The sequence below is a fragment of the Dendrobium catenatum genome, unplaced genomic scaffold (assembly GCF_001605985.2).
Source record: "Dendrobium catenatum unplaced genomic scaffold, ASM160598v2 fragScaff_scaffold_972, whole genome shotgun sequence".
NCBI lineage: Eukaryota > Viridiplantae > Streptophyta > Magnoliopsida > Asparagales > Orchidaceae > Dendrobium > Dendrobium catenatum.
Genome location: NW_021319434.1, coordinates 173619 through 184907, shown reverse-complemented (window position 1 = coordinate 184907; position 11289 = coordinate 173619).

The following is an 11289-nucleotide window of genomic DNA, read 5'->3' as shown; positions in this document are numbered from 1 at the left end:
CTGGTGGAAGGATGAATGCATGCGTATTTTGCACTAATATATTTATAAGTTTATTATTACATTTGGATAATTGATGATGTCATTGAAATCATTATATTTTTTATCAAGATATAAATTTGAGTGTATCATGATTAAATTAGATTATTGATGAATTAAAAAATTATATTTATCAAAAAAATTTGACTTTATATACCCATAATAAAGAATTAAATATTAAATAAATAGATGAAGCCGATATTTTGATCATAGAAACTTCACGATCCCTCAACTATCAAGTTTCTTCTACGTACTTAACTTATGTGTTCAAGTTGTAGCAATTTCCCATAGTGATAATTCATCCTCATTAATCATCTATGAATGTTAATAATGTTATTTATTTGATTTATTTAGGAGTGATGAAATGAAAGAGAGGAAGGAGGTGATCATAGTATAAACCCTAAATCCTGGTATCTATAGATATACTATAAAGTCATAATATAAAATATAAAAATAAAAAAACTATAAAGTCATAATGTCTTTATATATCATATTACATCTACTAGCATCCTCGAAATAATGATTGATTCATATTAATACCATAAGCACTAAACTCTGAAGCTTGAAACTATAATTTATTATCTATTTCAAGCATCTTTGAAGATGTTGATTCATATTTATATTACATGCTATAAACCATATGCCTTGAAACTTCAATCATAATCAATCAATTTTTAAGATGCTTGAAACCATGATCGATCATCTTAGAGGTGTGCTTCGAACCATGCTTTGACCCTATTCGAAGATGCCTGAAACCATGATGAATCATCTTTGAAGATGCTTAAACCATGATCGATCATCTATAAATTGTTATTCAACCACTCTTCGGTCCATCACTTGATCATATTTAAAGATTCTTGAAACCATAATCAAATTATACTTTGAACCATGCATCAAAGAAAGATTAACCTTTTTCTAAGAATCTTTAGAATTAATTGATTTATATTTGATCATTGTTTGATCAACTTTGCTGACTCTAGCTGTCATGTTATGCATGCAAGTGTTTGATTTGATCATATCGATTAAGAGGCACTATATAACTTATGTTACATACAAGATTGGGGGTGTGATGGAGAAATTGGTCATATGGTTTAAGGCTAATGACCTCCTTGGCAATATCCAAAGATCACCCTTTGTTCAATTTTTGAGATCAGATTTAGTTTCTGATGCACATATTCAATAATTATGATTAAGGATTTTTTAGGAATTTGAGAATGAGTGGCATTATTTATATTTAACATTTGCAATAAAAATATAGCTTTTTGAATTATAAAAAAAAAACTATTTTGATCATTGGACTAAATTTAGAGAGTTCCGATCTGAGAGAACTTTCAAAAATTGAGCAGAAGCAATAACTTGCTCAATAACTACTTAGATGGGAACAAGAACTTCAAGAATATAGACTTAGAGAGAGCTTTCTTAAAGTAAATTATGTCATATAATGTGCGAAAGCTTGGACTTTATTTGTATATATGGTGTAAATAAAATGGTTTTTTCCCCCATAGATAAGTTTTGCATGGTTGAGGATGAGAAAGGATTATTTAGATACCCATGGTGTAGGCTAGATTTCGAGAAAATTTTGAGGTGCTAGAGAGGGATTAAGCTCATTATCAATCCATTGCATTGAAGAATAATGCCCCAACCCAATACAATATAATTAAATATAAATGCAACATCACTATAGTACTAGATATATGAAGATATACCAAAGACAAGGAGAATATGTGCTAAGTTGAGAAGAGAACCCTAGTTCCTAATTAGAGATAATTTATTGTATATATAATAAAAATTTGACGTATATACGTATTTGTTTAGATTTTATTATGTGTTTAATCCTAATTTAAATAACAAATCATTGAATATATTTTTTGTAAGCAATTATCCATATTGCATTGGTGCTTTGATAAACTAAGTAAAATATTTATGATCCATTATATATACCCTTACTTAGCGCATCTTAATTGTAGTTATGAGTAAGAAAGTGAGCCCATCCATTTTTAAGGAGAGAGAAAGTTATGCACAAAAAAAACAACCAACTAAAGAGGGAATAAAGCTAAATAAGCTTTTTAACATTATATAGAAGTTGAGGAGCAAGCAAGTTAAGCTTGAGACTAATTAAATAAGATTGGAGGAAAATGTAGATGCTTTGATAACTATTATACAAAGGCTTATAAATATAGAGAAGCACAAGTGGAAGGAAGAGAGTAAGGAGAATAACAAGGAGTATGGGGTCGAGGATGAGGAGGTGGAAGGCATATGAGATGTAACCCCATCTCTCACCTATATGCGTCCAAATAAGGAGGGCAATAGGATAAGGGATATAATCTTGTAAATAATTATTATACATGCAAATAGAGAGGAGAACATGCAGGCGATGTTTGTGATGCCCCAGAATTTAATTTGAAATAATTATTCTTTTTATCATTTAATAAACAACAACAACAAGCAGAGATATCTAATATCATATATCAGTAATAAACAACAAAATAAATTCTATAATTTAAAACATCAATATATATATATATATATATATATATTCATTTACAAAAAACCATATACATTATTGAGGATCTATACAATCATATCATAACTACTCTATCCTGAATACAAAAGAATAACTAGAATAAAAAGAACATGTCCCTAAAAAAATCTTGATAAGCCTCACGCTCCTACACACTTGCCATGACCTAAAATCATTTAACCATATATAATAAGCTTAAAAAATCTAATATATCATAAAACTTATAATTAAATTCAAAGCATGTTAAAGGAGTAATATGCTTGTCAACTATGAAATCATAACAGTTACATTCATATGATCATTGAATCAGTATAGAAATAGTAAAATTCACATGTAGTAGTAGAATCTATAATCAGTAAAACACCATAGTACGAAAGCCAATAAAATAATAAAGCAGTATGAGTGTCAATCTATAAAATAATCGTTGTATATGTAATAACAATCAATAGAGAAATTAGATAAAGTATCAAATCAAAACATCAATCTTTAAAATTAAATCAATGTAGTAAACTCATATAGAAATATATACATGCTATCAAACTATGCAATATCAGTATCAAATCAGTATTTTAATTATTCAGTACTTCACATGCTTAATATTAATATATTGAATCGGTAGTATCAAATAGAATCAATATCTATATCAGTAATAGTAACAATTCAGTGATAGGAGCAGTAGAATAATATAATAACAGTAAACCCGTGCAGTAAAAATAAATCTATACAATAATAAGAACAATGTCTCAAAAGCATGCATTTCAGTAGCCACATTAAATAAGTAAGTAGTTCTGGCTATCACGATATTTTTCAATATTGTATCACTATCAATAAATTGTTGACTCAGTAAATAGAGTCTTCACTCTTTGTCCGTCGGCACATTAATCATCTCCTTATAACTCCAATCAGTATCATGTGAATTAATAGAGGATAACACCAAACCATAGTATTTAAAGGAAAGTTCATCGGTCCACCATCCTATACAGGTCAATCAGTCTCCAACCAATGGGTTAATTAGTCTTTACTTATCTTTTACACCATATTATTATCATAGTACTATAATAATAATCTCAATCATATATCCATATTCATTTACAATGCATTGAAATAAATAAAATATAATTGAGCCATATTTAGAAAATGTCTAAAATGACTTAACGATAGACAACAAAGAATCTTATTAATAAAAAATACAAATATATTAAAAATTATCAAAATATTAGAAATTATATAAAATAATATTTTAAGAATTTTATTGTACTACACTAATATTTTTAGACTTCAAAAAAAAAATTTGTGTAGAAAAAAAATCATTGAATTTTCAAAATCACATTGTAAAAAATCTCAAATAAATATTTAAAATGCTCATAATCATGATCTCTACAACAAACAAAAAGTTATACTGTGAAAGTTTAGCCAATATAAAGTTATTCATATTTTTAGGTAATGAAAACGCAAATTTGATCAGAAAAATATTAAAAACATAAAATCTTTGAAATCAAAAATAGGGTAAGGCTTTTTTATATCGAGACGAATATACCAACTAGTCCAACTAACAAAAATCGCACTGCAGCCTCCAAATCTGAATTTCTCTTTTCTCTCTCTTCTCTCTTCTCTCATAATTACCCTAATCAAGCTCTGTTAGCTTAAACTAAAGAGACTAATGGCTTAAGAAAGAAGACTTGAGTGCTTTTAGATATTTTAATAAAATATAATATAATATTAATATTTTATTTAATTTAATTGTTTTTTTAGTATAAAATACAAATAGATCATTTTAGGACTTAAAAATTATTTAAAAAAATATTTATAAAATAAATAATTTTATTTAAAAAATATTGAAGAAATGATCGGTTTGCAAAATGGACACCTAACGGTCCTGAAATCCTCACTTCTACCGATATGTACCAATTTCTTAAGGATTTCAATGGCGTTCAAAAATTACAAAAAAAATTCATGCAAGTAAAATATTATAATCAAAATACTATGGCAATGATAGATTATAATTTGGAGTTATAACAACTCAAAAAAAAATGACAGTCAAAATATGGGTTATGACGATGTTACCTCATCTCTTACCATTATGCTTATTAGATAGGGAGGCTGAAAAGGTAAGGGATGTAACTATATCTCTTATCATCATACTTGTAGATTGGGATGCTAGGAAGGGAGGGAATATAATCTTATATATTGCCATAATGTATGTAGATAGGAAGGCTTACGCTACAGTAAAACACGTGAATATTGTCGGATATTCCGACGGAATGTTTTGCGTTGGTAAATACGACATTTGTACCGGAGCATCATGCGAAGGAATAGTAACGACGTAATTTCCGGCGCTTCCTGTGACGAAAACTAACTGACGGAAGATGCGCCGGTGGTAACGTCAGAAATTACCAGCATTTCATTATTACCGGCGAACTTTACGGTGGATTAGGTCCGGCGACGTTACCAGCGGATAGTACGTCAGCTATTTTAAACTCAATGACATGTAACCTATGAAACATGCATCGAAAAATGTTCCAGCATCCTGGACGCCGGAAAATCCGCCGGCGAAAGGCCTATTTCCGAACACGACCCGTCTGGCTGCTCATTTCATTCCATTATTTCTTTCACATCTCTGGTCTCTCTCTCGTCGCCCCAGCGTCACCTACCATAGATCGCCGTCGTTGAGCTTTGTAGATGTTCACGGGACGTCGAAGACGATCAGCGCCTTCGTCGCTAGCGAAAGGAGACCGATTTAGCAAAATTCGACCATGAGTTTTCGCTGCCTCCCAATTTTTCACCGCCTCCCGATTTCATCGATTGTAAGATTTTTTTTATTCATGTTATTTCTTATTAGACATTTGCTAGAGGATGCACATATTAGATATTTTTTTTGTTGATAAATTTTTCAAAATCAATTTGGATTCATGCCGGGTAGGTCTATTATGGAAGCCATAAATTTGTTGAGAGGTTTGATGGAGAAATATAGATAGAATAAGGAGGATCAACATATGAATTTTGTTGATTTAGAGAAAGCATATGATAAAGTTTTAAGAGGAGTGCTATTGAGAGTTCTTGCAAAAAAAAAGAGTAAAAAGCGCTTATATTCAAATCATTAAAAATATGTATGCATGAGCTATTACTTGTGTTAAAATACAAGGTGGTTTGATAAAGTAATTTCTTATTTTGGTTGGATTACATCAAGGATAAGCCTTAATTCCATATCTTTTTACTTTAGTCGTAGATGTTCTCACTAGATATTTACAAAAGGATATACATTGGTGTATGTGTTTAATATTTTCTATTTTTAGTTTAATTATATATATTTATATTCTACTTTCACAGGAGGAGTATACACGGCTTCGAGAGAATCAGGTCGCATCAGGTGAGGGTTCTTTTGGCGGCTCTGTGAAGTATTCTGAGTACCGCATATGGTCGCAAGTCGTTGGAGGAATGCAACATGGCATAGTTTATGGTTTAGGTTCGCAAGCTCAGGCATACGAGGGGATGACCTCTACTGGATCCAGCTTCGCAGCCAGTTCACATGAGTCCTTACATACTCAACAAATTACTGCCCTTCAAGCAGAGCTATAATAAGTAAGGAAATCACAAGCTGATTGGCAAGTTTAGTTGCAAGCACGGGTTCAAATGCAGATGCAGGAGCAACACAATCAGTTGTTGGATGAAATGCGCAAAATGAGGGAGCAGTTGAGTGGAAAAGAGATAGCTCTAGCTGAGGATGAGTCCACGGATTCAGAGTAGTTTAGTTAATTAGTCATATGAACTTGTTTAATTTTTTGAATCTGTGTTATTAAACAATATGTGATGTTTTTAATATTAGTTGGTTGATGCTATTGAACAATCTGTTTTAATGGATATTTAAGTTTTTAAGTATATGTTGAAGTTCTTGAGATCTATGATGTGTAGATCTGTTTTGTGGAACTGTTATTGTATGTATTTGTATATGTTTGCAGGTGTGGAAATCCGATTATTGGCTGGGAAGGCAATTTTTTTGTTATTGCTATAGGTTTCTGGCGGATTTGGCATCGGGAAACGTCGAAAACGACGATACAATGAATTGCAGGTTCATTGCCGGCATTTTATTTCCGCCCGAAGTAGCGGCGGAAATGGCGCCGAAACAAGTCATAGCTTTTAGTTACGGCGCAGCTTACGGCGTTTAATCCGCCAGCATTTTCGGCGCAGAAAGGGTGCCGGAAACAAGTCGTACCTTTAGTTACGGTGCACCTTACGCCGTTTTATCCGCCGGCGTTTCCGGCGGATAGATACACCGTAAATTCCGGCGTATATAACGCCGGAATAACCTCGAAAAAGACACTATTTTAACACAATTTGCGCCAGTAATGCGTCAAAACGTGCGCCGGAAAGATTTCCGGCATCTTATATACGTTGGAAGACATTTTTCGACGAGCACTAAACCGGCGTATGAAATTCCGATGGAAATGCGCTGGAAATCAGGGGTTTTCCGACGTATTTTACGGTTTACCGGCGGATTTTGTCTGCCGATAATAACGGGTTTTTCTGTAGTGTTATAATGCTAGAGATGTAATCATCTTACTATTATACATGTAGATTTGGAGGCTGAGAAGGCAAGGGATATAAACCTACCCATCTCTTTCCATTATGCATTTAGATAGGGAGGTCGAGAAGGCAAGGAATGTAACCCCTTCTCTTGCCATTTTATATAGAAATAACATAAAATTAGCTAAGTTGAAGTAAAATACATAAGTGCAAGAAATATTTAATTAAATATTTCATAAATTCAGCATAGAAAATACACAAGACCATGGTTTTATTCACCTTTGGACCACTCTATCCCATTGATGAAGAGCAATTAGCTACCTTCTAGTCTTGGATGTTAGAATTAGTTGTTAACTATGAACAGAGGGAACTAGAAGTGGTTATTGGAGATGTTGGATGATTTTAATAGTTAAATACTCTAATAACATAGTTAGATAGTAAGGTGAGGAATATTTTACTTCATTTAAGTGTAAGAAATTAATTCTTTACACTAACTTTAATTTTTTTTATGCAACATATTGATTCTTTGTATTTTCTAATTAGAGAGCAAATACAGTACTACCAAAGTCCTATAGACCATGCATTATATTGTTGAACGGACAATTTGATCACCAATACAAAATAGTAACCATGATGTATTATAGGTCAAAGTGGAATGATCCATTCAAGTGGCCTGATGATGCTATCATATATGCCATTGGAGTGAATGACAACTTTCTGAAGTAATGTCATGATGTAGAGTTCGTTTATTTCTTAATGAGTTGGAGCAAAGTTTATTAGTATGTGAGATCTCAATGCATGTAGAGCTAGTCCATGAAATTTTATGATTGTGATATGATTTTGACCCTTCTTGCACTCAATATAGTTCTTACAGGCAATAATGAATTCATTCTATAAGTACTTCTCTTGATTTCTTGAGCAATTGGGGTTTGAAATAGATACAAATTACACTCCATATTTATTTGGCCGAGGAGGAGGGCCACCATAGATGAGTTTCCCCATGCCTTAAAAATTAATTTATAATTTAATAATTCTTGCATATTCAATCTAATGAGTCATTAAAAGAGTTCATGAAGCAATAATGTGTTGAAATGAGTTTGAGTTATAGAGATCTACATGTTCATCACAGGCATCAACTTCACTAGCAAACCCCATCATAAAGAAAAAGAAGATAAGAAAGCTCAAGAAATCTAGCTTTAAAAAAGAATGGAGCATATTGGAATATTTGGAGTTGTTAATATGAGTAAAAAGTAAATACATATGATTACTTTTTTTGTTGGCTCAAAGTAAAATTAATACACTGTAAAAGCTCAAATATGGCAATGGTCGGTGGCCGGAGTCAGCGATCAATGGTGGTCAGCAGTCACCGGCATCAGCCAGTGGTGGCCAATTATGGCAGGATCGAAATCATCCAGCATCAATCTGCAGCCCTAGTAGGTGGCGGCAATGATGGTTGGATGGTGGGTGGTGGTAGCCAACAACACTTACAAAGAATTTATGGTGAATTTGAAAATTACCCAAAACTAGAGAGTTTTATATTCAACAAAATTATAGTAGAGGGCAAATTTATATTCAACAAAATTATAGTAGAGGGCAAAATACACCAAAATTTTACTTCGCAATTCTTTTACTTCAAACCAAATAGCCCCTAAAAGTGTAACCATGAATCCTTATTCATGAAGTTCACTTTAGCCAGATTAGGTTAATTTTGAATTCTAATTCTATAGTTTTATGGAATTATTATATATTTAAGTAAATTTTGTTTTGAATATTTTTTAAGTATTAACTAATCATTATGGTCGAATTTTGGACCCTAATAAATGTAGCTATACTTTCTTAGGGAATAAAATCTAATAATGAGGCAATTTGGATGTTATTTTTATTAGGGGGCATAAGTTTATTAGGTTGTTAGGTGTCACTTAACCAATAAATACTCATTTTGAGAATAAAGATGTGAATCTCTCTCTCTCTCTCTCTCTCTCTCTCTCTCTCTCTCTCTCTCATTCTACTAGGAATTATGTGCACCCTATTTAGCCCAAGGCCCTTCTCCTGCTCTACTAGGAGTAATAGACAAACTATAATTACCTAATTTTTTTCTTAACCTAATAAATTTTACTATTTCTATGTTGTTCATCATTTTTTTTGTTTCGATTCATAACAGATTTCATGTTGACAGATAGTTTGAACTAATTATTCTTTTGTTAATAGATAGGGTAGAAGACTTAACTTTACCAGCGACGTTTAATCCTGCTTTGAACTTGTTTAATTAATTATACAAAAAAAAATCATTTTCCTAGTTCCTACTACACTATTTCTATATATCCTAAATACTACAATTTTTCTCTACAACCATAGTTAAAGGACATTAAAAAAAAAGTACTACTTCACTATTTTCTACCCTTTGAGAGAACATTGTTTTGGAGAAAACCAATTATAGATACTAGAAAACAAATTTAGCAATGAAAATAGAAAATTTTCTATTTATTACGATATTTCCTATTGATGAAAGAAACATATTATTTTTTATCAATTTACCATTTTTTTATTAGTTAAACCAAAAAACTTCAAAAAAAAAAAACTATAAAAAGTTAATTGAGGGGCGGTGAGGGATAAGATTCTAATTGCTTATCTAATATATAAGATAATGAATTTGAATAAATATACAACTCACCTTGATCTATTGTTTAGGAGTTTTGGTTATCAACCTAGAGGTTTTGAATTCAAAGCGTGCATATGTGATATGTGTGTGAGTTTGTCTTAGGTTTCGTTTCGGACGGCTTTCTTTCCGCTTCTTAAATAAGCTTTCAAGTACAAAATTAAAAAAAATTATACTGGAAAGCTACTTTAAAATGCAGAAAGAAAGTTGTCCCAAACGAAATCATAATTGGCTCAAAAGTCCCCAAAAAAATTTTTTGAATAAAAAGAAATGAGATTGCCAATGGGAAAATAATGAGATCAAGCTTTTAGTGCCTGTAAAGGTAACTTTAATGATAACCTTACTTTCATTCTACTGCTCACCTATTGCTTTTCAGTCATTAAATCTTTTCCCAATGATTATAGCCACTCTTATTATACTGTGGGAAAAGCATAGCTAAGCAATACTCACAAGCACAAGAAAGTTTCATCCATTCATTATTCCATTTCAGTTATCTAGCTCTTTCCCAACTTCTCATTTTAATTAAAATTTGTAACAGTTTTTTTTTTGGATTTTTTGTTATCTTAAAGTATCATGTTGTTATTAGATGCCTCTTTGGGCTTATAAATAAATGGAGATAAGGATAAAAATGGTTCTCTGACTCTTTACGAAGGATCGAAATGATTCCCGTTTATTTAAAAATCTCATTTTAGTCGCTTGACTTTTAAAATGGGAACATAAATAATCTCACGGAAGGACTAATTTGTTCCCTATTTAAAGTTTCATGGGAACAAATTTGTATGTATATATAAACGGTGATAATTTGTCCTTTGAGAAAAGTTATGGGATCATTTCGGTGTTTCTCTCTCTAAATAAATGTATATTTCTGACATTCATGAATCAAGGCTTTTTTCGGTACTTTGAAAATTGTGCATGATTTTTAGAAACTGAATTGTCTTGAAACTCTGCAATTGAGCTATTAATTATATTAACAGATATCAACTCACTATAGGAAAATCGTCTATTACCGGCGGATTTTTTCGATAGTTTTCTGGTGGACTATTCTTCAGTCGTTTCCAGACGAATTTTCGGCGGATTTCGGTATGTTGAACTCCTTTGAGATGATTGGGATTGAATACAACAAGATCAAAGTGATTTTGAGCAAAAATTTTGGATTCAATCATGGATTGAACTGTTAAATGTGCTCTATTCAGAATTTCATATGTTATCATCAAATCTTATACCTCCATGCTAAAAGACTTAGAACTGATAGAGTAGGTTGGAACATGAGGAGCTATCCGTTTTACATCTCTCTATATTAACAATATCTATGATTATATCATTCTCACCTTTACATTGATGAACTTGTCAAGAACACTGATGGATGAAAGTCATTTTGATGTAGTTAGAAATGTTGATATTATCTTATAGCTTCATATGATGGGTGTCAATTCGGGTAAACATGATTTGAATTTGACTCAGAAAAATGACTTGATTCAATCAGATTAGAGTCGGACCGATTCTAACATATTCATAATTTTTTTGTAAAATCTTAACACTTTACTAACTTTTTTAA